Source organism: Microcebus murinus, chromosome 8 (genome assembly GCF_040939455.1).
Source record: "Microcebus murinus isolate Inina chromosome 8, M.murinus_Inina_mat1.0, whole genome shotgun sequence".
NCBI classification, from domain to species: domain Eukaryota; kingdom Metazoa; phylum Chordata; class Mammalia; order Primates; family Cheirogaleidae; genus Microcebus; species Microcebus murinus.
Window position 1 is genome coordinate 96,354,016 of NC_134111.1, and position 25,937 is coordinate 96,379,952.

The following is a 25,937-nucleotide window of genomic DNA, read 5'->3' on the forward strand; positions in this document are numbered from 1 at the left end:
GAGCTCTGGGGAGGAGAAAAAAAAAATTGGGGCACAGGAAAAAATAAATTTTCCTCTATTCTCTCAAAATTTCTAGGAGAACACATGAGGAACTATTAATAGCATTTACTTCTGAGCAGTGGGACTTGGGTTGGACAGGTAAGGAAAAGGAAATTTAACTTTCGCTACCATTCTGTGTGGTAGGCATTTTTTTCATGCATCTGGGTTTATACAATGATTGTAATTTTTACAAGCTAAGTAAAATAAAAATAAAGGAAAAGAGTTCATTAAATGTATCGCCAGCTGATAGAGAAAGTTAGGACCTGATGTTATCGATTCTTAGTTCTGTTATGTTCGGTGTCGCTGTCTTCCCTGTGAAGAGTTGTCCCGGCCTGCGGGACCTTCTGTTACTCGTGGGGTCAAGGGGGACCGTGCCTGAAAGAGATGGGCGAGAGAAAGGAATGAGACCAAACAAAGGGTTGTCAAGGTCTACTTTACTTGGATTCTTTGTAGGTTTTATAAGCATACAGAAACAAGGAAGTAGAAACAGAAAAATAGAGTGGGGTGACGATGAGTTTTGGGTTTGGGGCAATCAGCCCCCATCAGCGTCTTATCGGTATCCTGTTTGTGACTGATTACTCAACCCCAACCTGGCAGGTGGTCGGGAACAATTGCAGTTAGCACTCCCTGGAGCATTCCGTGGTCAGAACGTCATGGGATGCATTCTTCTCGGAGCTATAGCTGGAATTTTCCAGGGCGAAGCCCTTGCGTAGGACGAGTCATAGGGGAGTTGAGGGTCTTTGAGGGTCCTTGCCTCCAACATCTCCCCCTCTCTTTATTAATATGAGGGAGATTTATATAGGTGGGTGGAGAGCCTGTCTTAGGCTACGCGATGGGCTTCCGTGACCAGCACCCCAAATATAAGATTGGGCGATTAATGTGAAGGTGAGGCCTCTGTCTTAGGCTATGTAGGTGGCATCCTGCTCTGGCACTTCTGATTATGAAGTGTGCCCCCGGGCATGGACCTACAATATTCCCGTCATGGAGTTACCTCACTGCTGGAGGGGTGTGCACCTGGTACACGGCATCGTGATAATCCTGTCATGGGCGTCTCCACAGCTTTTGGAACCAACTGCGTTCCATGTGTGCGACAAGGTCTGAGAAATTTAGACCTTCAGTGGGTGTGTTGGGAGACTCTTCATGGAGGTCTTCTCTGGAGCCTCTTAGTTCTAGCCGTTGGTAAAACACGGAGACCGATTTTTGTGTGGCTGCATCTACCTGTGACTTGACAAAATCAGTTAGTTTTTTGAATGCCTAAGGACCAAAGGTGAGGAGCAACAGAAAAACTACAAGCGGCCTTAAGACACTGGGAAGCAATGTGGATAGCCAGGGGGATGTGGAAAACCAATTTTGATATCACGCTTTACTTTGTTTTCTCCGTTTTTTTTTTTATCTTTTAGGCTCTGTCTAACCCTTTCAATGCTATCTTTTACCAGACTTGTTTTGTTTGCGTAGAAGCAACATTCTTCTTTAAGTGCTGCGCACAAACCTCCCTCTTGGAGGAACACTAAGTCTAGGCCTCTTCTATTTTGTAACACTACCTCAGAAAGCGAAGTGAGGGATTCTTTGAGATATTTTAGGCCCTGCTGTAGCTCTCGGAGATCATTATCGACGGCAGCAGAGAGCTGCAGGTACTGCTGGTTGGAGGTGACTAGAGAGGCTATGCCTATTCCAGCCCCTGTGGCACCAAGGCCTAGAACAACTGCGAGTGTTATGGCCGTGATGGGCTCCCTCTTTTCTCGGGGCATTGTGGTGCCACGCTCCCAAAATTTGAGCAATTCATCAGCAGGACGTATAGTGAGTCTGGGGAAGAGCATGACTAACACACAATATTCTCTATGCTCAAGAAACGTAGCAGCGACTACATACGGGGTAAGGCCGGAAGAACAAGCAAAATAAGAGGTGTTAGGTGCCTGAATATACTGAAAGGTGGAGTTGACAGTAATTGACTGATTGCATATTTTCTCTAAGGGTGCGGGGGGGAGCATTTTTGGGCCAAGAAGGCAAACGCCTAGGCCTGTGACTTGGCTGAGTGTCAGGCCATCATGGGTCTCTAGGCCCCATCTGAGTTTGCTGGTGTCGTTAGTAAATAATAGTTTACCAAATGTAGCGACACCCTCATAGAAGGGAGGCCGGGGGGAGTAGCATACCCAACACTCCTGATATTCTGAATTGTTGGCCTCTCGGATGGTCCTGACAGAGGCGTTGACTAAGGTGAGAATTAGTTCTGCAGAGGAGGGGGGCCCCTTGGGCAGGGTAGGTTGGTATAGGGAGGTGCTAAACGGAAAAGGGGACACAGCTGGGGAGGAGGGTAGGCCCCTGGAGGGACCGTGAGGTCGAGGTGGGTGTAGGTCGTGGTTAGGACCTATTGCGACCGTAGGATCTCTGGGGAGGCTTTTAATTAATTTGATTTTAAATGTGAGACCAATGTCTCTCCCAGATATGTAAAGTCTAAGTCCTCATTCAAATCCCCTGGACTGATCCCAAGAAGCCTTTTTTCCAGCTTCGGTGAATGAAATTAACAGGGGGTCACACCACTAGTTGTTACACTGAGGGTCAGTGGGTGGTTGTGGGGCGTAAAGGGACAAAGGGGCTTGACGGGGAAACCGCTTTTTGACAGTGATATAATCCCAGGAAGAGGAGGGATTCCAGTAGGCATCACCGGTGGTCTCACAGCCCCAGGAAGCACAAAAGAAGTCAGGGGCGTAGCCACATTGGTAGTTGTTGGTGCGAGGCCGATGGGCCCCTGGGCAAACATAAAAGTCTTTATATCTCGTCGCAGAGGCAGAGCGTCCAGCTCTCGAGGATCAAGGCCTGGGGAGGAGTCAGTCGTTGGAGGAGCTGGCTGAGGGGCGTAAAGTGCGGGAAGGCCCCACGCAGGGTCTTTAGCCCCAAGAGCTAATACACATAGGTCGACTTCTAATGGATCCCATGGTATAACGGCGGAGAGACGTGAGGAGGAATTAACAATGTCTCCTGCCTCATTAATTACCTGTCATGTATAGTTGTAGATCTGATGGATGTTGGTTGCGATGGTGCTCTTGATCACGACCAGAACCAGGCACAGGAGGGGCAGCGTCTTTTTTCGGGGAGTCATTGTATTTCTGGAAGAGAACAGAATCAAGAATTCTTCTCAGGGGGTTCCCTGGGTGGATTACATAACTTAATCGTTCTCTCTGGTAGCCATCTGGCGTTTCCTGCCTAGGTATCATAGATACAGGCATGTCCTTTTCCCCATATGAGGACAGGGTCAGGCCCCAGCCATTTGCCTGTAAGCGGCTCCTTCCATAAGGCCTGTGCATAAGTATCTGTGGTGGATGGGTGCCAAAGGCGGTCGGCGGGTGTTTTACTGGTGGTGTCAAAGGTGAGAAAATTTAAAATGAACAGGGCATGATTAAGCAGGGTTTTGGAATTACCTGTCAAAGGGTACAAAATTCCTCCTCCCGATTGTAGTTTGGAGAGAGTATTTTTTATTGTCTGATGAGCTCTCTCTACAATACCTTGGCCCTGAGGGTTATATGGAATGCCTGTAATATGCTTAATGCCTAGCTGAGCACAAAAGCTTTTGAAGTTGGAGCTGACATATCCCGGGTCATTGTCAGTCTTAATAACTTTAGGCTGAGGGAGGGAGGTAAGACAGGCTATAATATGACTAATAACATGGCGGGTGGCTTCGCCTGTTTGTAGGGAAGCAAAGATAAATCCACTGCAAGTGTCCACAGAGACATGTACATATTTAAGCTTTCCAAAAGGGGGGTAGTGAGTGACATCCATTTGCCAGAGCTCCCCAGGGATCAGGCCACGAGGGTTGACTCCTAGGTGTGGCTCAGGGAGAAGGGTGAAACAGGCCCTGCATTGGCGGACGATTTCTCTGGCTTGTTCTCTAGTAATAGAGAATTTAAGTCTGAGGGTATAGGCATTGAGATGGTGTAAATTATGAGCTTGGCGTGCAGCGCAAACAGGATCAACAGTGATAGTGTGGACTGCGCCTGCAACGCGGGTTGCCTGATCAACAAGATTATTTCCAGCTACTAGAGGCCCAGGAAGGCCAGTGTGGGCGCGAATATGGCCTATAAAAAAGGGCGAGGAACGGGAGTGAATGAGTCCTTGTAGTTGCTGGAACATTTGAGTGGTATTGTTGGAGGGCCGAATATGAGGCACAGTTTCTAAAGTGGCGACAGCATGAGCAACATAAGAACTATCAGTATACAAGTTAAATGGTGACTGATCTACATGTTTGAAGACTGCGACTAAGGCTGCTAACTCAACGAGTTGAGCAGAGGAGAATCTGGTGGGAAAACTGTGGACCTGGCCATTAATGCTATAGGCCGCGGTGCCTGAGGAGGATCCGTCAGTAAAAACTAAGACGGCTCCTGGAATGGGGGAGACTTTTGTTTTTTTGGGAAATATTACAGGTGTCCGATAGAGGAACTGAATTAATTTATTAGGGGGGTAATGATTATCTAGTTTGCCCTGGAAAGATGTACAGTTAACCACCCAGTCATCATCATTTTGTATTAGCCACCGGATTTGAGAAGCATTGTAAGGGAGTATTATGATATCCGGATCCTTTCCAAAGAGCTTAAGGGAGTTTTCTCGCCCCAAGCGAATAATTTTAGCTACTAAGTAAGGGTAGGTGGGAAGAACTTTAGGGGGGAAAGCCGACAGGTGAACCCAAAAAAGGGGCTTGCCCTGCCAAAAAAGTCCCATGGGCGAAAAGGGGGTAGGGAGGACAATGAAGTACAAGGGGGAGTCGGGGGAGAAGTAGCTAATGGCTTGGGCATTTATGGCCTGCTCGACCAAATTAAGCGCTTGCTGCCCTTCTTTAGTTAGGGAGCGTGGAGAGGTTGGATCGGCATCTCCCTGCAGGATGTCAAATAGGGGTTTTAACTGTCCTGTGGTGAGTTTTAAATATGGGCGAAGCCAATTAATGTCGCCTAGAAGGTGCTGAAAATCATTAAGGCATTGAAGAGAGTCTTTTCTGATTTGCACCTTTTGGGAGAGGACCTTATTGGGGAACAATTCAAAGCTTAGGAACAGGTGAGGGGGGCAGACCTGAATTTTTTCAGGGGACAGGCGGAGGCCTCGAGCTTGTAAGGCTGAGACAACCTGCATGGTAACTTGATGTAAGGTTGCCTCGTTGGCCCCAGCGAGAAGAATGTCATCCATATAATGAATTATATATAGCTGAGGATGTTGAATTCTAAAAGAATCAATTGTCTGAGCTACATATTTTTGGCAAAGGGTAGGGCTGTTGGCCATGCCTTGAGGCAATACTAGCCATTGGAAGCGCGGAGAGGGTCCTATACAGTTTACTACCGGGAGACTGAAAGCGAAGCGTTTGCAGTCATCCGGGTGCAATGGTATGGAGAAAAAACAATCTTTTAGGTCAATGACTATCTTATAGTAGCCTTTGGGGATGGCTACGGGCAAAGGCAAACCAGGCTGGAGTGCCCCCGTGGGAACCATTGTTTGGTTAACAGCCCGTAAGTCTTGTAGCAGCCGCCACTTGCCAGTCCTTTTTTGGATGACGAAAATAGGGGTGTTCCATGGTGAAGTAGAGGGCTCTATGTGACCGGCAGCTAATTGTTCCTGCACTAACGCTGTAGCTGCGGCTAGCTTGTTAGATGGGAGGGGCCACTGATCGATCCAGACAGGTGAGTCACTCTTCCAAGTGATTTTATCTGCCTGAAGTGCAGGGGGATCAATGGCCCTTACGAAAAATGGTCTTTGAACCCCAGTCCTGATCTGTCTGACTTAGGGAGGGTGGTCAAGGGTGCTCTTAGTCCCTGACCCTCTTTGCCTAAGCCCTGTCCTGGGAGGAATCCCTGTTTAAGCATTTGGCTGGCTACAACGTCATTGGGGCTGCACATAATGACATTCATTTGTGCAAGGATATCACGCCCCATAAGTTAACAGGTAGGCTCGGGACTACAAAGGGTTGAGTAGTACCTCTGTTTCCCTCAGAGTCTTCCCATGTCAAAATTTTTGAGCTCTGGAGAGTATCTCTAGACTGTCCTATACCTTGTAAGTGCGTAAGGGAAGGCTGCAGTGACCATGAATCGGGCCAGGCATCTTGGGCAATAACCGTGGAATCGGCGCCTGAATCAAGAAGGCCTTCAAAAAGTTTACCATCTAATTTTAGCTGCAGGGTGGGCCATTCTTTGGTGATAGCTTGGACCCAATAGAGATCAGAAGAGCCAGGGCAAGAAGCACCTCGGTTGGCGGTGATGGCTGGGAAGGATGTATTAAGGGGCAAGAGTAATGCCTGAGCTAAGCACTGTCCCTTAGAGACATACACAGGGCCTGTAAGCGCACTGGCTAAGATGTTAATTTCTCCGGTGAAGTCACTATCTACTATGGAGGGGTGGACTATGAGCCCTGCAAGAGTGGAGGAGGCTCGGCCCAGAATAAAAAAGAACATGTTAGGGGGGGGCATGTCCAAAGGAGCCAGTGGGCAAAATTTGAACACCATCCTCAGGTCTTAATATTGTGTCGGAGGAGGCACACAAGTCCACTCCTGCGCTCCCTGTGGTTGCTTGGAGGAGTCTAGGGGCTGGGGATCCTCTTGTTGGCTGTTCCCCGAGTCCCACTGAAATTGAATAGGACGAGGGGCCCGGGGCTGGCCCCTCAGGCCGTTTCCCGAAAGGGTGGGCAAGGGATTTCCAAGGGCATCGGTCTTAGAACGGCACTCACTAGCCCAATGGTATCCCCTCTTGCAGCGAGGACAGAGGGAGGGGGGCCGAGTTGGCCTGCCTGGTGGTCCACTGAGGTTAGGGGCAGCAGAGGAGGTGGCTAAGGGACACTGTCTCACAAAGTGCCCTGGCTGACCGCGCTTAAAACAGCCTCTCTGTGCCGCAGTGCCTTGAATGGCAGCCCCGACCGCAAGCTGCACAGCCTGCGACACCTTATGAGCGAAGGGGTCAGCATCATTACACATCTTAATCATGTCATTAAGGTCTTCGTCTTTAAGTTTGCCCCTGAGGATGGCCCTGCAGGTGCTGTTGGCATTTTCATAGGCCAATTGTTTAATAAGTTTATTATCGCCATCCTCCTGTCCGAGGGTCCTCTCAGCAGATTCTAAAAGCCTACCTACAAATTCACTAAAGCCCTCTTGAGCTCCCTGGGTGATTTTTGTCAGGGGAGTGAGAACAGATCCCGTAGAGGGAAGTGCTCGCCAGGCGCCGAAGGCGGCTGCGGGGGTCTGAGACAAAAGCCCGATCGGGAGTCCCCTTTGGCGCTGTTTAGTGGCAAACTTTCCTTGTCCGCTAAGTTTTTCAAGGGTCCAAGATGCAGAATTGGGGTTTTTTAAATTATTAGCAGCTGTGGTCTGACAGCGGTCGAGAAAGTCGGCCTCCCAAGAGAGGAACTGCCCGCGAGAAAGGACCGCCTGTACTAGTTTGACCCATTCTCCGGGGAGCAGGTAGCCGTCCCCTGAGGCCGCCTCTAGGAGGGAATAGGTAAAGGGTGCATTGGGCCCATACGTCCTAACAGCAGAATTCAGTTCTTTTAAGGTTTTAAACTTTAGTCTGCGAAATTCAGTGGGCTTTGCAGTGGGCCCCGGGAGTGTCTCCTCCAGGGGGTCATCACTTTCACTTTCCCTTTCTTTCTCTTCTGTATTCTCGTCATCTGAATCTTGGGGCGGGGACTGGCTAGAAGAAGGGGCGGCAAGGTCTCCTTGCCTATTAGACCTGGTAACTACCGGGAATGCTAGGGCTTTATGGGAGGACTTTAAGGATTTTTTATTTAAGGTGGCGTATGACTGGGCAGTCTCATGACGTGGGTGGCTCATGAAGACAGGATCTTTAAGCGTATCTTGGAGGGAGGACAAGTCTTTGGAAAGCTGGGCAAATTCTTTTTGAAGTTGTAAGACATCCTTTAATTGCGTAACCCTTTGACTTAAGTCTTTTTTGGCACGCAAGAGTAAGGGCATTGTAAGGGGAGGCATTAACGAAGGTGCGCAAATCTGGGGCGCGTAAGGAGGCAGCCATTCGGGATTGTGATATTGGGCCGCTTCCTCTCCGAGGGTTGCCTCTTCTGCGGGGTCGAGGGACTCTTGGAGGGGTTGTTTTTTGAATACCGGGTAATTGAATGCATGAGGGGCTGTACCCTCGGGTAAGGGAGGGTAGAGGGTCTTGGTGTCTGGCCTACTAATCGGGGGCTCGTCCCTAGATGTCTGGAGCTCCGCCGAGGGGTCCTGAGGGGGCATATTGATACAAACCGAGGGGCAAGGGGAAGGGCATGTTGGTCCCTCAGGGTTATTAGGGAAAGCCGACCCTCCGGTCGCCTCTAAAGACGTTCTCGAAGTGGACCGCGACACGGGTCCGAGGCAGAATTCTGCTACTGAGAGCAGCTGCTTTTTATTGGGGTCTGAATCTGCTCCTTCAACAATATCTCTAATTAGTCCCCAGTACGAGAAAACGGATACAGGGACGGCATCTGGGCCCTGATTTAGAAGTAAATTGTTTAGATCTCTGCCTACCTTTTGCCACTTGCGTGGGTGAATTTCAGGTCCACCAACAATAAACCAAGGACAAGCATGATCAATGAACACAAAAAACTTTACTAGGTCCTTTTTCGTAACTCTAATTCCTCTCTCTCTGAGCAAGGCCTTGAGATCCTTGATAAAAACGGCCTCTTTAGACAATGAATGGCCCATCTCGATGGGATGACAATGTAAAAAATCTACTCACCAGACCGTCGATTCTGTGAGCGGCAGAAAGGAGGTCTCTTCAGGGATTCTCCGGAGAACTGTCTGTAAACCGCGTGCATCCGACAAAAGTCCGTACCTCGAGCCCCACGTTGGGCGCCACTTGTCCCGGTCCGAGGGACCTTCTGTTACTCGTGGGGTCAAGGGGGACCGTGCCTGAAAGAGATGGGCGAGAGAAAGGAACGAGACCAAACAAAAGGGTTGTCAAGGTCTACTTTACTTGGATTCTTAGTAGGTTTTATAAGCATACAGAAACAAGGAAGTAGAAACAGAAAAATAGAGTGGGGTGACGATGAGTCTTGGGTCTGGGGCAATCAGCCCCCATCAGCGTCTTATCGGTATCCTGTTTGTGACTGATTACTCAACCCCAACCTGGCAGGTGGTCGGGAACAATTGCAGTTAGCACTCCCTCGGAGCATTCCGAGCAGCACGTCATGGGATGCATTCTTCTCGGAGCTATAGCTGGAATTTTCCAGGGCGAAGCCCGTGCGTAGGACGAGTCATAGGGGAGTTGAGGGTCTTTGAGGGTCCTTGCCTCCAACAAAGAGTGGTGTTTGAGTTGTCCTTGGCAGCCTCTTTCGGGAGGGGAGGAATGTGAGTGACTGAGGTCAACTACAATAAAGAGGGGACATGGTCAACTGTGTGCTTTGTACAGAGGCCTCACGTACTGAATACCACCACGGAGTCTCCACTAAGCCTTAGCTGCGCTGTTCTCATAAATACCCCAAGAAATGCCTGAAGAGAAGACACAGCTCATTAGGAAATGGAACAGAGTTGTGACTGAACACAAATGACAGATTTTAATTCAAGTTAGCTCAACAGTGCAGAAAAGTCCAACCTTGATTCTGTCGGGGGGAGGGGGCAGGAACAAAAGGATGCCATAATCAAGGCGAGAGATTTCAAGGAAGGGATGGCTCCTCAATAGGGTAAAGAGTAAATCTATTTAATGCTTCAAGTATACAGCATTATCCTGATAATCTTAAAGAGTTAAAACAAACAAACACACAGCCAGTACATTGAACAGGGATTCTCAGCGGATCTGGCTTGCTTCTTATACTTGCAAAATGTCTGCACTAACCTGGAATTTGTAACAACTCTTTTGGTCTTTGTAAATATTGACTCAAATTAGACTCACAAATCTAGAAACCCTAAGCGAGCGAAAGTACGATGACGGGATAACCTGAAGCTGATGTATCTGTAATTTACTGCTTGCTTCTTTGATGCTGGTATTTTTGGTCACAATTCATAAAGCACGTCGCCTTATCCATTTCCCCCCTGACATTTGGCATTGAAATCTATATTATGGATGAGACCAAGGCCAGCACCAAATGCCACAGAGAGTTGGGGATAGAACAGCCAATCAGGAAGCTTCTGTTTGCCAAGGTTCTTTAAAACCTGCAGAAGAAAAACAAAAAACAAACAAAAAACTTGTATTTATCTCCTCTTTCCTCCCCTCCCCTTCTTCTTTCCCTTATTCTACCACTCTGTCTACTTTATATTCTCTTTTCCTAAAACAAACAAACAAAAAAAAAACCCCACACAAAACAAAAAGAAACAAATATGAATTCTTCCCCAAAAAGATGGATGGTAGGTATGATTGGAGAAGGGTACCTATTTAGTACTCTTGAGATATTTGTTTGCTATGAAAAGTTTTTTGCTTAAGGTTTTGACTTTAAAGATCTGTTCTGCCTATACAAACTTTCACTTGAAGAATATGTAGAAATAAAAATATAAGCTTCTGATTAACAATAGGGTTCTAGTGATTAAGGCAAGTATAATGGTTTCTTTTTCCTTATGCATTTCATGGTTCCTTTTCCCTAAGTCTCTAAAACATTATTTACTTGGTCTGGAGTATTATTCAATTCAAAACAATCTAAATCTCAGAATAACTACAAAAGGTGGCCGGGTGTGATGGCTGATGCCTATAATCCCAGCACTTTGGGAGGCAGAAGTGGGAGGATCGCTTGAGGCCAAAAGTTGAGTCCAGCCTGGGCAACATAGGAAGTTCTTATCTGTGTGAAAATAAAAAAATAAAAATAACTAGAAAAGGTACTTTTGTTTCTCTGTATGATTGTTCATACTTGCTTATCTTGGGACTAAGAAGTAGAATTGGTAGGAATTTGACTTGAAATACTTTATTTCAAAATAGTGTGTCCTCCTCAGAGTTATTTAATTAGTCAAGGAGTCTGCCTTGTTTGGAGTTGAGTGAATAGTTAAGCAGCAGGAAAAAGGCTTAGGGAAAGACCTAAGTCAGGATTTCTCAACCGTGGCCCGGTAACATTTCAGGCTGGCTAACCCCTTGTGCAGGGCCGTCTTGGGCCATGCAGGATGTTTAGCAGCATGGGCGCCCTCTTCCCCTGATTTATGACAACCAAAAACGTCTCCAGATATTGCCAAAGATCCCCCAGCGAGCACCATTGCCTCCAGCTGAGAACCACTAACCTAAATTCAGCACTGTCACTGTTTCACGAACAGTCTCTTTCTGAGAGTTATTTCAGAAACTTTCAGAAATTAAAAAGTGGGGCAGGGTAAAATTTTACATGGCTTTACATTCTCCTTGGTCATTTGCCTGAGACGGCATGTCACAGTCTCTCCCGGGAGACTTGGGCCTACTCCAGGAATGGACTTTGATGATCTAATAGATCTTTTTTCTGTCTCAGTATTCTGTCTAATGACAGCATAATCAATGCACTGATGCTGAAAACATGCTGAGAAAACAATGGGAACAGGGTCAAATTCTCCTGAAGGAAGATTTTTTTTTTTTAGTAGCTTAGGCCAGACATAACACTGCAGTGTACATTTTTCATAAGGCAGAAAAGTCCAGTGATTCAAAGTGAGCTAAAAAGTCAGCCTTTTTATTGCATTCAAGTTCAGTGTGCATTCATGCAGAGATGGAGCTAAGATAGAGCCACAAGAGGAGAGATCTTGAAATATGCCACCAGGTGGCTTAAAAATCACAGCCAAATCTATATCTTCAACTTGGCAGCAAAATACCTTACTTATTTCCTGTTTGGGAAAGATAGCACACTATGCTTCCTAGATTCAACTGGATTATGAAATGCAGAAATTGAGAGACTTGGGTACAACAAATAAACTATTTTTTTTCTCTCTCTCTCCCCCTTCCCTTCTTTTCTTCTTTCCTTCCTTTTTTTTTTTTTTTTCTGACAGTGTTCACACATTGAAGAAAAGTTGATTCAACACATGTGGATTGTGAAATAAAGGATAAGGTGTGGATGAGTCAGTATGAGTATCGCTTACTATTAATGCTCAGCTCAGCATTGGAATTAAGCAGCTGCCTTAGCAAGCTTCACAAGGAAGAGAGTGTGGATTTTACTAGCTGCTCCACAGCTTGGAGAACTTTTCAGATTGTACCAACCAAAGGCAGGTCTTCAGTTGTAAAAGGTAAACGTTATTCTATGGGCAGCTTCCTGGGGGATGGGGGGGTTGGGTAGACATTAGCCCAGCAACTGCAGTAGCCCTGCGACTTTGTAAGTCTGAAACACTTCTGCTAGGAGAGCTAACAGGGGGTTCAGACCAATCACTGGCTAATTTACCAGGATTTCACTTTATTGAAAGATACTCTTATTAATGCTTTTTAAGCCTCATTAGCAGAAATTTGTGTTAAAAGTTAAAAACTAATAATAATCTGATCTTTGAGCATCTTACACTATAAACTGGATTCTCTATTCTGTGTTGAGCTCTTGGTATTTTCTGCTACCAGCCTTAGTCCAGGTTGATTCCTCTGCCTGAGATATCCTTTCCTCCCAGGGCCATGTGCCTGCCCATGGGCCAATCCTGCCCAACTTAACCGCCACCTCCTCCATGAAGTCTCCCTTCCCTTATCTTTCTAGACAGAAGGAATCATGCCTTCCTGTGAACTGCCTTAACATATTATCTCACCGCTTTTGTGACACATCGCTTTCTGTCATGTTTTAAGATCACTTAACGTTTCCTTTTTTATTATGCAGAAAATCCTTTTCAGGAAGGATCTGCATCTGATTCCTTGTTCTGTTCCCCACGCCACGTGGCTTAGAACTTTGTACACTGGGTTCAACAAATAACATGTTAAACAAATGACCTGTTAGATATCACGTCCATGTCTGCTATTTGCTCTACGCTGAGGGGCGTCCATATGGAGGGTGAGATTACTGTTCAGCTCCTCCCTGGCCCCATCAGCAGCCCCAGGTGAAGAAAGGCAAAGGCCAATTATAGATCAACTGCCCAGAGTAATGTTGCAATCGTTCCCTTTGCAAACACACGTCAGCATTTCTGCTTCCATGTCTTTCTAGATATCTGCAATGAATAAAGCCCCTAAGGAGAACTGGCTGCTTACTGAAATGGGGCATGTTACTAAATACACAGTCATTCTTTCCCCCCTCTCTGTTGTATAATACACCAACCTGCACTTGCACATTTAGAAATGTAAAAGTGAACAAAAATGATTACATCATCTAGTCCAATCCCTTTGTAAGGACCACTGCCAGAAAGATGTTGAAATGGCACTAAACCGGACCTTTCTGAGAAAGACAATGCTCCAAAAGTAAATTCTTACAAATGACGGTGGTCAACATGTAGAGTTCTCAAAACCCAATTGGCTTGTTACTTTATATAAATCCACATTTTGATTAAAGGAACTATTTGAACTATTTTCTCTCACAGAATGAGAATTGGATTTCTTTAACGTGGTCTGCCTCTCCTCTCTCTGTCTTCCTCCTTTTGAAAGACCTGAACTCCCTGAACTCTGGCAACATAGTTTCATGTTTTCTGCTAATTTGTGGGCATTGTCTATTTGGCAGTATTTGAAATTCATTCGAAGTTTTTTTTTTTTGTTTCTGGTTTTGTTTTGAGACTGGGTCTCGCTCTGTCACCAGAATGCAGTGGCACAATCATAGCTCACTGCAACTTCAAACTCCTGGGCTCCAGCGATCGTCCTGCCACAGCCTCCTGAGTAGCTGGGACTACAGGCGTATGCCACCACACCTGGCTAATTTTCCTATTTTTTGTAGAGACGGAGTCTGGCTATGTTGCCCAGGCTGGTCTCAAACTCCTGGCCTCAAGTGATCCTCCCACCGCAGCCTCCCAAAGTGTTGAGATTACAGGTGTGAGTGACTGTGCCCAGCTAAAGTTTATTTTGTTGCTGCCATGACATTGTGCCACTTTTTAGGTCTCATATGGTGTTGAGCAAAAAGTAGTGGTGGTCTACTGGATAGTATATGGAGGAAGACTTGCATTTGAGTTCTGGCTCTGCCACTATTGGCAATTTGGTTTGGGGAAAGCCAATTAACCTCTTTGCCTCCCAGTCTCATATCTGAAAAATGGAGACACTGACAAAACTTATCTCTGAGAATTGTTGTGAGGTTTTAATGAGATAATGCACTTGACAATGCATTATAAACAATATGATGCTATAAAAATGCCAATTCTTTTTTTTTAGGAGTTAAAATATTTTAATTTAAGGATGTGTTGTCATCAGTACTATGGACATAATTAAGAAATTCATTTAAATGGAAGACAGCTAATAAACATTAATAAACAGCTTGGTACTGGCACAAGAACAGGGACATTGACCAGTAGAACAGAACAGAGAACCCAGATATAAAACCATCCTCATATAGCCATCTAATCTTCGACAAAGCAGACGAAACATACACTGGGGAAAAGAATCCTTATTCAATAAATGGTGCTGGGAAAACTGGATAGCCACATGTACAAGACCGAAACAAGACCCACACATTTCACCTCTCACAAAGATCAACTCACACTGGGTAACAGACTTGAACCCTAGGTGTGAAACTATTAGAATTCTAGAGGAAAATGTTAGAAATACTCTTCTAGACATTGGCCTAGGCAAAGAATTTATGACGAAGACCCCAAAGGCAATCACAACAGCAACAAAAATAAACAAGTGGGACCTGATCAAATTAAAAAGCTTCTGCACAGCCAAAGAAACTGTCAAGACAGCAAACAGATAACCCACAGAATGGAAAAATGCCAATTCTTTAGACTCTCACACCCAAACAGCAAATTCATTTCAAACTTAACACTTGGTATTTATAAATACCTTCTCCAAGAGATACTGACTGGGAACAGTGGCTTACGCTGATAATCACAGCACTTTGGGAGGCTGAGGTGGGAGGATCTCTTGAGGCCAGAAGCTTGAGACAAGCCTGGGCAACATAGCAAGACCCCTGTCTTTACAAAAAATAGGAAAATTAGCCTGCCATGGTGGTGCATGCCTGTAGTATCAGCTACTCAGGAGGCTGAGGCAGGAGGATCGCTTGAACCCAGGATTTGAGGTTGCTGTGAGCTGTGATCATATCATTGCACTCCAGCTCTTGGCAACAGAGCAAGACCCTGCTTCAGAAAACAAAACAAAATAAAAAGGGCTGCTGACTTTGCCTTTGGAGAACATTTAATCCAGAATTAAAGTGGAAAAATGAGTTTAATCATGTTTCCTTTGTAAGTCTGGAAAAGTAGCTTATATTCTGTGAGCATTGGTGTCCTCATCCGTAAAATGTAAGTAGTAATACCCACTTTTCAAGAACAAATGAGATAATACACATAAAGTACCGAGCCTAGTACCTGGTTGCTCAGTAAATGTACCTTTCCAAGGAATAAGGAAAATGCTAACTTAGTATTCCAAGGGTTCAAATTATTAATAATAATCAATCAATCATAACCATTATATCTGGTTGGAAAAGTCTGGAAATGCTTCACAAAAGATTCAGGATCTGAGCAGAAGAGGCTTGAAGGATAAATAGGTTTCTGCTTTTGAAGATAATGGCAGCAATGGCCAATATGTGCCACACATTGTTCAAAGCACTTTACATCTATTATCTCATTTAACATTAAAAGGTGGCTGATATTGTCATCCCTGTTTTGTAGATGAGGAGACCGAGGTGCAGAGAGTGGAGGTGACTTAACCCAAAGCCCCACAGATGGCTTGGGGCAGAGCAGGGACCAGACCGAAGCAGTCTGGTTCCTGAGCCTCAGTTCATAACCACCACTAAGATGCGGCAGGGGTCTGGGGGTTGAGAGGATGGGGGAGGGGGCACCCAAGAGATTACAGGAGCAGAGAAGATGAACTGAAAACCTTGCGTCTTCCTCCCAATCTAAGCTCTTCCTCTCCTGAGAGGAAGTGGTGCGGAAGTAGACAAAGAAGTACAATCAGAAAGAAGTGCTGCGTGATGGGAAAAATTTAGGGACAAAGAATCCTGAGGGAGAGTGTTACCACTGAGTCACAGCCCACAGAGAGGTCAGAGAGAGTGGCCTGCCACTGAGCCCAGTCAATACCTGTTGACTGTGAAGGCAGCAAGAAAGAGGGCTCTGGATTTTGCAAATCCAGGTCAGATTTAAACACGTGGTCCGAGTTTTCGTGGGAGGCCACCTTGTCTAAGAGACCAAGGTTATCCCCTTCTCTGGGCACAAAATGCTGCTGACCGTTGACTTAAGCCAGAAAAGCTTTCATCTCATGTCACCTCTTAGCAGGTCGTGGTAATTATGTGTACTTCTTTAAAAGGTTAGGCTTGCAATTTTTCAAGCTCGCACAGTAGAATGTCACAGTGTGCATGCTTAATTAATCATGCTGGCATCTAGATTGTGAAAAGCCATTCTGGAAAGCATGTTGAAGAAAACAATAACCATCCCTCAGTCTTTAAAATACAAACAGCGACAAAAATGCACTTTTTCCTTAAGAAGCATAAAGTCTCAAGGCACATCAAGTTTGTAATGTATTTTGCATGAGCTTTCCTCTTTTCTCTTAAATTCAAAATTTTATGAACATGATTTCATCAGGCCTCGAGTGTCAGACTTCCTTTTCAGTGGACTCATGATGTTTTTATACGGCCAAATATTGTTAGCATTTAGATTCAAGGTTGCTTCCTCTGCAAAAGTTAATTGGATGGAATGGTGGTTTTTCAATGATAATACATTACACTGTCTTAGTGTGACCCCTGGGCCTGTCATTTCGTTGACAGTCCAGAGAGCATGTCTCACGAAGGCTTTTTGGCTCGAGATCACATGAGCTCACCTCTGCATGCAAAATGAGTCACTAAAAGGTAGTTAGCATAAATTATTCCATCATTCAACCACAAAACCATCTTTCTTTTAGCAAAATATTTATGACTTCTAAATAACTTTTTTGTACACGCTTTTTTGCTACCTATACTCATCACCCAATGAAGGGAAACCAAATGTTCTATTAGAGTCATCTAGGTAGTTATGTGTTTTTTTGTCAGGAAAATTCAAGGAACTGCTACAACCACCTTTTGTAAAAAATAAATTACTGTTTTGTATAGAAAACAATTATATAGAGAAACTTAAAAAAAAACAACAATTACTGTGAAAACTACCTGCTTGCAGTTTTGTCAGTTTTGCTCCCTTTAAAATAGGTAAGCAAAAGAAATTAAAAAAAAAAATAGATAAGCAACATCAATGAGTACATATTAAGAACAGACGTAAATATTTATCATTTGTATGCGGACATTTTGTTTTCTCCCCATTTCCTTACTTTAGAAACCCTTTAGAGGTGATGTTCTTACTACTATTGGCAATCAGCTCAGAAGAAAGGCTCTATCCATTCATTTACATATTCATTCCATTCTACCATTTATCCACCAAATATTAATTGAGCACTTATTAAGTGCCTAGCCCTATTAAAGGCACTTGGAATACATTCATGGAAAAGCAGGAAAGGATTCTTTTCTCCTACAGCTTACAGTCTTATAGGGGATAGATAGATAATAAATCATAAACACAAGATTAATAAGAGAACTATATCTGGGAAGTTCACAAGGGATCTAGAAAAAATAAAAAAGTAGCATAGCAGGGATGGAGAGCCGGTGTGTGTGTATGTGGAGGGGCAGAATGCCACATTAAATACGGTAGTCATGGCCAAGCCTGGTTGAAAAATTGGGAGGGAGAGAGTGAAGGAGTCAGCCAAGCCAGAGCCTGCTAACTCTAAGTAGAGGCAACAGCTACAGTGGAGGCCCCTGCAGGGAGCCTGGCATGTTCTGGAAGTGCTGAGGTCAGAGTGGCTGTAGCCAGTGACAGGAGGGTAGGGGGACTGCAGAGGAGGATGGACGTGGGAGGGATTTGAGCAACTACATAATATAATCTGACTCAGTGTTACTGGGTTGAGAATGAACAGTAGAGGGGGCTAAGTGTGGAAGCAGGGAGACTACATTATTATTTTCTTTTGACTAGCAAAAGAAGAAGGAATCAAATTATTATTTTCCAAAGTCACATCAGAAAATATTAAAATCCTTCCTTGGTTTACATATATTTTTTTTTAAGACAGGGTCTCGCTCTGTCGCCCAGGCTGGAGTACAGTGGCACCATCATAACTCACTGTAACCTCAAACTTCTGGGCTCAATCGATCCTCCCACCTCAGCCTCCCAAGTAGCTGGGACTACAAGGGTGCATCACCACGCTCAGCTAATTTTTCTATATTTTTGTAGAGGTGGGGTCTTACTATGTTGCCAAGGCTGGTCTGGAGCTCCTGGGTTGAAGCAATCCTCCTGCCATGGTCTCCTAAAGAGTTGGGATTACAGGCATGAGCACCGTTCCACAGCTGGTTTACATTGTTTTAAACCAGACTTAGAACTATAAAATTAAACAAACAAACAAACAAAATCCTCCTGTTCACTCACCTTCTTGGCTACATCCCTTGCACAGGAACTTCATCGCCCTCCCTGATGCAGGCTGCAATGCCCCTAGCACGCTGCTGCTTCCACTTCAGAAGAGCTTTAGGTCCCTATAGGCTAACTTGCTTGTTCCCTGTGGGGACAGTGCAGTAACTACGTCACAGAGCACAATCACCAAGTCGAGGAGCATGGAGGGAAACACAAGGCTGGAAAGTTCCAGAAATAGTGCTGGAATGCTTGGTAATATAAGCAAAGAAGGGAATCAGGAAGTGGGATGGCAGGAGCTCTATGCTCAGTGTATCTCATTGACATGATAGATGCATACAGGGTATCTTATCTTACTCTGTTGTTGTCTTTGAACTGTCATGATGCAGCTTAGACTGTGTCAGTCTGTTCCGAAGTCTAACATTAGAGATATAGTCCAGAGAGAGATGGGGGTGGGGGAAGGGGAGAAGAGCGAAAGAGAGAGACAGAGAGAGAGAGACAGAGAGAGAGAGGGAGGGAGGGAGAACAATCACAGATACACAAGAAGGGATCAAAAAATTAAGACACAAGATGGAAGGCAATGATAATACTGAGCTTGATGCTTCTGAAGAGCTATCTACATAGTCTATGTAAACATAAGTAAGTTAGAAGCCAGAATACTTAGGGCTCTCTTAATTATTTCACATGACTGAGAGTGCAGCTATTAGAAGAAATCCTGGGAGAGATGACTGCCCTAGAAAGAGAGGTCACTGGGCCTCTGCTGAACCAAGTAAAGCCACCAGAAAGTTTAAATGAGACTGTGGGGAAATATGTAACCACAAGAGACCAGAAGCAAGGTGGGAAGGTCGTGTAGACAGAGGATGGCAAACAGGGTGTAGACCTCACTGCCTAATGGGCTCATTTGCAGTAACTTGTGCAACAAGTTGGTTGCAAAGGATTTCAAGGCTATGCCTGGCGTTGGGTGGAAATGGTACCGGTACCATGTGGGTAAGTGCTGCTTGCCCTGTGCTAAGAAGGCAGGAGCAGTGTACAGGGACCACGGAGGCAACACTCCTGGCAAGTCAGCCTTCCTGCCTTCGTGTCTGTCTGCGTCCAATTCATCGCAGAAAGATGCTGTTCTATTTTTAAGAGGCTTGAAGAGGACATGATATAAACTCCTTTCAGAAATGCAAAGATTGTTACTTAAAATGAATTCTCCTTGTGTTAACCAAGGCCTGATTGCTTTAATGTAAAGCTGTTTTCTTTTGTTCTGGCCTTGGCAGAGGAGGGAGGAGTGCCATGTTCCAGGAGTCCATTGTCTGTGTCTAAGGTCTAGAAGTTGGAGTGCCCCCTTCCCCTGGCCATCCCCCTCCATAAATCCAGGGCTCCCTCCTCCTCCCCCCTCCCCACCTTTCTTGCCCCCGCAGGCAAACAGGGACTTCAGACTGAGACAGAGAGAACCTTGGGGAGGTGATGAGTCATGGAGAACCTGGGTTCCTGTTCTGGTTCTGCCACCAGGACCCTTCATTTTCTTTAGTAAGTTGAGGGGCATTTTAACCTTGGCATAAGGACCAGCCTGGGATGATATTTTATATCTTTGGTGCATAGTTCAGGGAAGGAAAGGGTTGGTATCTTTTGCCTGATTCTCAAAGGGGGCTGGAACTCCAAACCTTTTAAGGGGTCGCTGGCCTAGGTGATTTCTAATATTCTTTCAGTTTGAAACTTTCTATGTGAAGATCCCTTTTCAGGTAATCATATAACTGTGCGTCAAGCTCACAGCTCAAACATGTGGCAAAACACTTCAGATGGCAACTTCCAGTCCTCATAGAGAATGGGCCCATATGAATCAGACTTGTCGCTGTCTAAAGGAGACAAGAAATGTAACCCGCATGAGAAAGGGGAAGCAGTTGTTAAAATTACCCTGAAAGCCTGTGAGTTATGAAAAATGAATCACCGTTCTAGAAGGTTTCTTGTCTTTTAATGACTGTAAATCAGAGGCAGTGCTCTTGGGAGGGTGAGGCGATGCTCTCTGGGGCTCCTGGGGGTGGCGGCGGCAGCCAGCCTTGTCTTGGCTGTGGTCCACGGCTGCCTGGCCGCAACCGAGCCTGCAGAATGTGGGGTTGCTGTTCTGCGGTACGGCCACGTTCAGCAAATGTGGTTATTGTCAAGTAGGTGAGATATGTTGGATATGCATGTAAGAGCATGCAAGGAAAGATCTGGAAAGGTAAGGACGTGACACTACTGCTGGGAGAGGGGAGCCGATTGGGGACTGTGTGAGGTGGACAAGGGAACTTTGGCTTTACTGGTTGTATTCGTTTCTGCACACATAGGTCTGATCAAAGGAAATTTGACACCCCGCTTTCTAAACACACAGAGATACATATTCTCCCCTCTTCCTCCGCAGATTATTAATAAAACATCTATAAGTGAACATGTCGTTTCTGTGGTGGCAGCATGTCATCCGCAGAGTCTATTGACCTGGCCACAGTCAGATATTTACTTAGAACAAATAAAAACTTGTGTGAACTGAGTAAAATACAGTTGCTCATGCACACCACTGACTGCCTTTCAGACAGCTTAGACCACAAGGGATTTCAACCACGCAAAGTACAGCAATGCTCGGTCAAAGTGTAGCCACACGCAAGGGTGGTTCGCTTATAGAAGCTTCTGGAAAATTGCAGCTAAATTGCAGTTGGGGTTGAGTTTGCACCTGACAGGTAACACACACTGAGTGGAGAGGGAATTAGTGGGTACAGCATTTAAAACAATAAGAATAATGATAGCAGTGCTTATGTATACGCCAGGTGCCGTGCTGAGTATATTTTCTCATTCTGTCCTTGCTGGAACCTTCTGAATCATGAATAGGCCCAGGGCTGGGACGGTGACTAATGATGAAACTGTGGGGGTGTCCTTCTGGTAACAATGGCTATGAGCTTGTTCCTGTAAACTCGCTCTAGGGGCTCCCTCAGTCCTGAAGTAGACTTTGCTGTAAGGTTTGCACCTTCAAGAAGGACAGATCCGTACAGCAACGATTACCTAAATGAATATTCAGGATGTTCCCACTGTGGGAACTTGGTGTGTGTAACTTTTCAGGTAATTTCCATCATCTGAATAACTTCCTGAGTAAGAACAGTTCTCCCAGTGCACAGCCTGAAGCTGTGGAGTGGATCGCCCCTTATAAAGCAGAAACCCCAGGCTGTGCAAGCCCACTTATGTCCCGGGGTGTTTGGCCCCCGGGGCCCAGCTCAAACCCAGGAAAGCAGCAGCTGCCTCCTGGTGTTTCCTGCTGAAACGTAGGGCAGGGCTGGAGTCACAAGAAGAGGACCCAACAGGGAGGGCAGTGCTGACTGTAAAGGTTCAATTGTGGCCCCTGAATTTGAATCACCGGCCTTCAAATCCCAGCGCCACCACTTCCCAGCCGTGTGCCCTTGGCAAGCTCAACTCGGGAGCCTGGTTTCTTTATCTGTAAAATGGGTAGAACAATAAAATCTACCTCCAAAGGTTTCTGTGAGCATTCACGGGGTGCTCAGTGCCAGGAAACGTTAGTTGTCATTACTGGGGTATCAAAGGTGGCAATCGATTCCCTTCCCGGGGTCGGGTGGCGCTATGGCTAGGGAGTTACTTTGTGTTTGTGCTCAGTTCACCCGTGGTGTCTAACTGCCCCATCTGCCAGCATTTGGTGAGAAATGCAAAACGGAAGAGATGAAGCTTTTTCAGAGACCTACTTTTAAAATACCTCCATCTGACCCCTTCAAAACCAAGGGCTGTGGAGGAGGGTCCATTTTCCTTTTCTGCAGGCCCAGCAAGCCCTGCTGGTATTTCTTTTCTGATAACCAGAACAGGTTTCTCTCCCCACAGGGGCCCCTTTCTTTCCCCTGAACCAGAAGGGAAGATCCCCTTTCTCTTTTCAGTAATGGGCAAGAACAAAGTTCCATTGACAACGTGAATGGAGCATTTCTTATCCCGGACTCCCTTCCCACTGCAGAGGAAGGGACCTTTTCTCTCTCCCTTGGCGTCTGCAGATTAGGATTCAAGTCCTTACAGGCGACTAGGGCAGCCCAGCAGCCCTGATCCTGGCACAGACTTAGCAAGGGCGGGAGGCTGCTTGGTTGCACAGCCTCCATGCCAGGTCATTTTACATGTGACTCTTTTTTTTTTTTTTGAGACGGGATCTCACTCTCTCTCTTGGGCTAGATGCAGTGGCGTCATCCTAGCTCACCACAACCTCAAGCTCCTGGGCTCAAGTGATCCTCCTGCCTCGGCCTTGTGAGCAGCTGGGACTACAGGTGGAGGGCCACTATGTCTGGCTAAGTTTTCTAGTTTTGTGTCGAAATGGAGTCTCGCTATGCTGCCCAGGCTGGTCTTGAATTCCTGGCCTTAAGCCATCCTCTCGCTTTGGCCTTTCAGAGTGCTGGGATTTGAGGCCTAAGTCAGCTTGCTGGCCCTTACCTGTGACTTCTGATATATACAACTCCTAGAATTTCCTCTGCTTCATCTGCTCTGGACCTGCCTTGACCACTTACTAGTATCTTCTCCTTTCACATTCTATTCCCTTACTGTGCTTCATATTCCGTTGGAGCTCTTGGGCATCACCTGGCTCATTATATGAATGTGTTTATTGTCTATTCTCCCTCTCATAGGAACACAAGCTCCAGGAGAGCAGACTTTGTCTTGTGCATTGCTGAATCCCCAGTGTGTGGCACAGTGCCTGGCAGGTAGTAGGTGCTCAGTAAATATTCACTGAATGAATGAAGGAAGGAAGGCTAAGGCTGAAAGCTACTTCTGGTCTCCCTCTAAAATCCAAAAAATGTCTTTCTGATAAATGGATAACCGAAGTCAGGTTGCAATTGTTTTGGTTTCCAGAACAGCCTGAGGTTGGATCAGTCAATCAACTGGCATGATTTGTGGAGCATCTTTTATGGCCTGGCAAAGTGGGGACACAGAAGGGTATGACCTGGTCTCTGTTCCCTGAGTGCAGAGAATTCAGCTGGTGAGACAAAGCTCCCAGATGACAGCAGAAAATGAAACCAGGTAAAAAAAAAAAAAGATAAAAAAGAAAAAAACAAAAAGGCAAGTCTCCAACAGTCCAGACAGCTGGAGGGCCTCTCTGTTTCTCTTGGCAGGCACAGGGAGAAAGTGGCCAGGTGCTTACCTGTCAACGCCACATCATTGGTGTTGAGGAACTTGTGCCCCTCAGGTGTCTACTGCAGAGTGTACCCAGAAACCACACTGGTATTTCCAGGAGGCGAGCACCAACTGCTGTTCTCTGTAGGTTTTTTCCCTTCTTCCTTTTCTACCTCACTGTTTCTTGCAAATTAAAAAGAAAGTCAGGAAGCAATGTTAAAAATAATCAAACCACAGCTAAAGGAAGGTACTTTCAAAGGAAAAAAAAAATCGAGTTGCCTATTATTCCACTGTGCTTTATACTTGAGGCCCTGTGATTATTCACTCGGTGAAACTGGCTGGAGCCTGGGGAGTTAATGGGGCCAACATGACTTTTCTTTTGCATTACTTACTCGGGCCATAAAAATGAGCATTGGCCTCCTGGCCAAAAGCTGGAAAAAGTCACCCCAAGGGGAGGGAAGACTGTTAATCAAAATAGAAAACCCACAGCTCCAGTTCCCCTGTATTGTAAAGGTTCATTGCTGTGGGGTGAGGCCTTTCTGTAATACAAATCAGCTCCAAGCATCATGGGGGCTGAGGGAAAGGAAGACCTGAAGACCCTAAGAATGTCCTAAGAGTGTTCTCAATTCTCCTAAGAATGGACAATGGAGGTTCCTCAACAACCTAGAGTCACCCAACTTGAACTGGGTGCTTGAGGGAGCATTTGGGGGCTCCTGAGAGTCTGGTTCTATGCCTCAAGGGTGAAAGATGGCTTGAGTGGGGACTCAGGGAAGAAGGTGGCATGCCTCAAAGAGGCTTTGTGGCCACTTCAATTTTTTTTGAGGTTCCCAGAATATTAAACCATGAAAACATGTCAAACCAGGGCTCCCCAAAACTGCAACATATTTCTAAATAGTTAAACTTGACAAATTAGCCCATTTTATACACAAGTAAATGAAAAAAAACAAGGCAACTGTGCTATTCATAAAGCAAGTCCAAGACTTATTAAAAATATGAACTCTGTGCGCATTGCAGGTGGGGTAGGACGACCAGGGCACACGCGTGTGTGTCTGGCAACCTCTTTCTGTTCTGCTGATGGATCTTCCTGACACTGCAGGCAGCTTGGAGATACTGTCAAAAGTCTAAATTGAGGTCTTTCATAAATGGAAAGCCCTCCAGGGACGAATCCACCACCGGCATCCTGCGATGCTTGGTTGGCTGTCCTGCTTGGCTCCGAAGTAGACGCAGAGCGGCCTCCTCCCTGGGCCTGGCCCACAGGCACGCAGGGTGGGGCAGCCTGGGATGAGCTGGCAGCTCCCTGGGGCCTCTCCAAACACCAGGGTTTGTTCAGGACATTTTCTCTGACTCACCCCTAGTGATAAGATAGGCAAGAGACTTTAAGCCAGTCAGGCAGCCTACAGGGAGGTTTTAGATTCTTACCACTAGAGGTTTGATTTCAGAATTTGCAAGTTCCTTACCAAAACAGCATTGACAGAACCGGAGTCCTTCTGAGAGCCAAAGCAGTGGAGACAACAATGCACAGAATGCTGAACTCACTGCATCAGAGATGGGGGAAGCTTTATTCTTTGGCTCCTCACTGCTGCATTTATTTATTCATTCAACCATTATCTATTGAGCCCCTTTAAGTGCCAAGTCCCATGCCAAGTGCTGGAGGAATAATGGTGAGCAAGCACAGACTCGGTCCCTTCCTGGATGAAGCCTGCAGTGTATGGGAGGTCAGGGGACAAGGGACCCTAACTGAACATCACAAAGTGATGTAAATAGCCCAAGCAGTAAATGCCACAAGGGAGCAGTGCAAGGTGCTATGAGCACAGAATGTGGAGTCTGGCTTGCTTAGGGAGGTCCCAGGGAGGGATGTCTGAAAAACAGATACTGAGCTGATCTGAGGGTAAGAAGGGAAAGAGGTGATGGAAGACCATCTTTTGGAAACAAAAACAACATGTGTAAAGGCCCTGTGGTGAGAAGAAGTAGGGCTGGAACAGAGTGGTAAAGATTTAGGGTGCCCCTCGAGACTCTAGGGCACAGTGGGGCAGGGCCAGGCGGGAGAGGCCTAGCCCAGCGGGCAGGATGGAGGCTGCCAGGGCAGGGCTTCTGAGGCCCCTAGGTTTTCATTCATCCTGAGAGCAATGGGATGTCCCTGAAAGGCTTAAGTAGGGGGAGAGGACTGGCGATGTCTGAATCACATTTGCATTTTGAAAATATTCCTCTGGCTGCGGTGCTAACATGTCTAAAGATAATTTCTTCTTTGCAAATCCAATAAGCAGGATCAGCATCCAGTCACTGGAAGCAGAAGCTGGCGCCTTGTGGCCAGATCTGGATTTGAATCCTGGCTTCCTACCTCACTTTTGGCGTGGCCTTGGGCAAGCTAGCCTTGCAGAGCCTCAGTTTCCTCGTTTGTAAAATGGGGATAATAATACCTCCCTTTGCGTTGTTGTGAGGGTTAAGGAAATTACAG

The 25,937-nt window shown here is 45.9% G+C and overlaps 1 long non-coding RNA gene across 1 annotated transcript in view; it reads left to right on the forward strand.

The window, feature by feature from the left end:
* LOC105862854 (uncharacterized) overlaps positions 1 to 23,427 on the forward strand; it is a 47,475-nt gene extending 24,048 nt beyond the window's left edge. The window contains exons 3-4 of the long non-coding RNA XR_012920627.1: positions 11,918 to 12,151; positions 23,222 to 23,427. This is a non-coding gene — a long non-coding RNA (uncharacterized LOC105862854). The remainder of the gene's footprint in view (positions 1 to 11,917; positions 12,152 to 23,221) is intronic.
* The last annotated feature ends 2,510 nt before the right edge of the window (positions 23,428 to 25,937 follow it).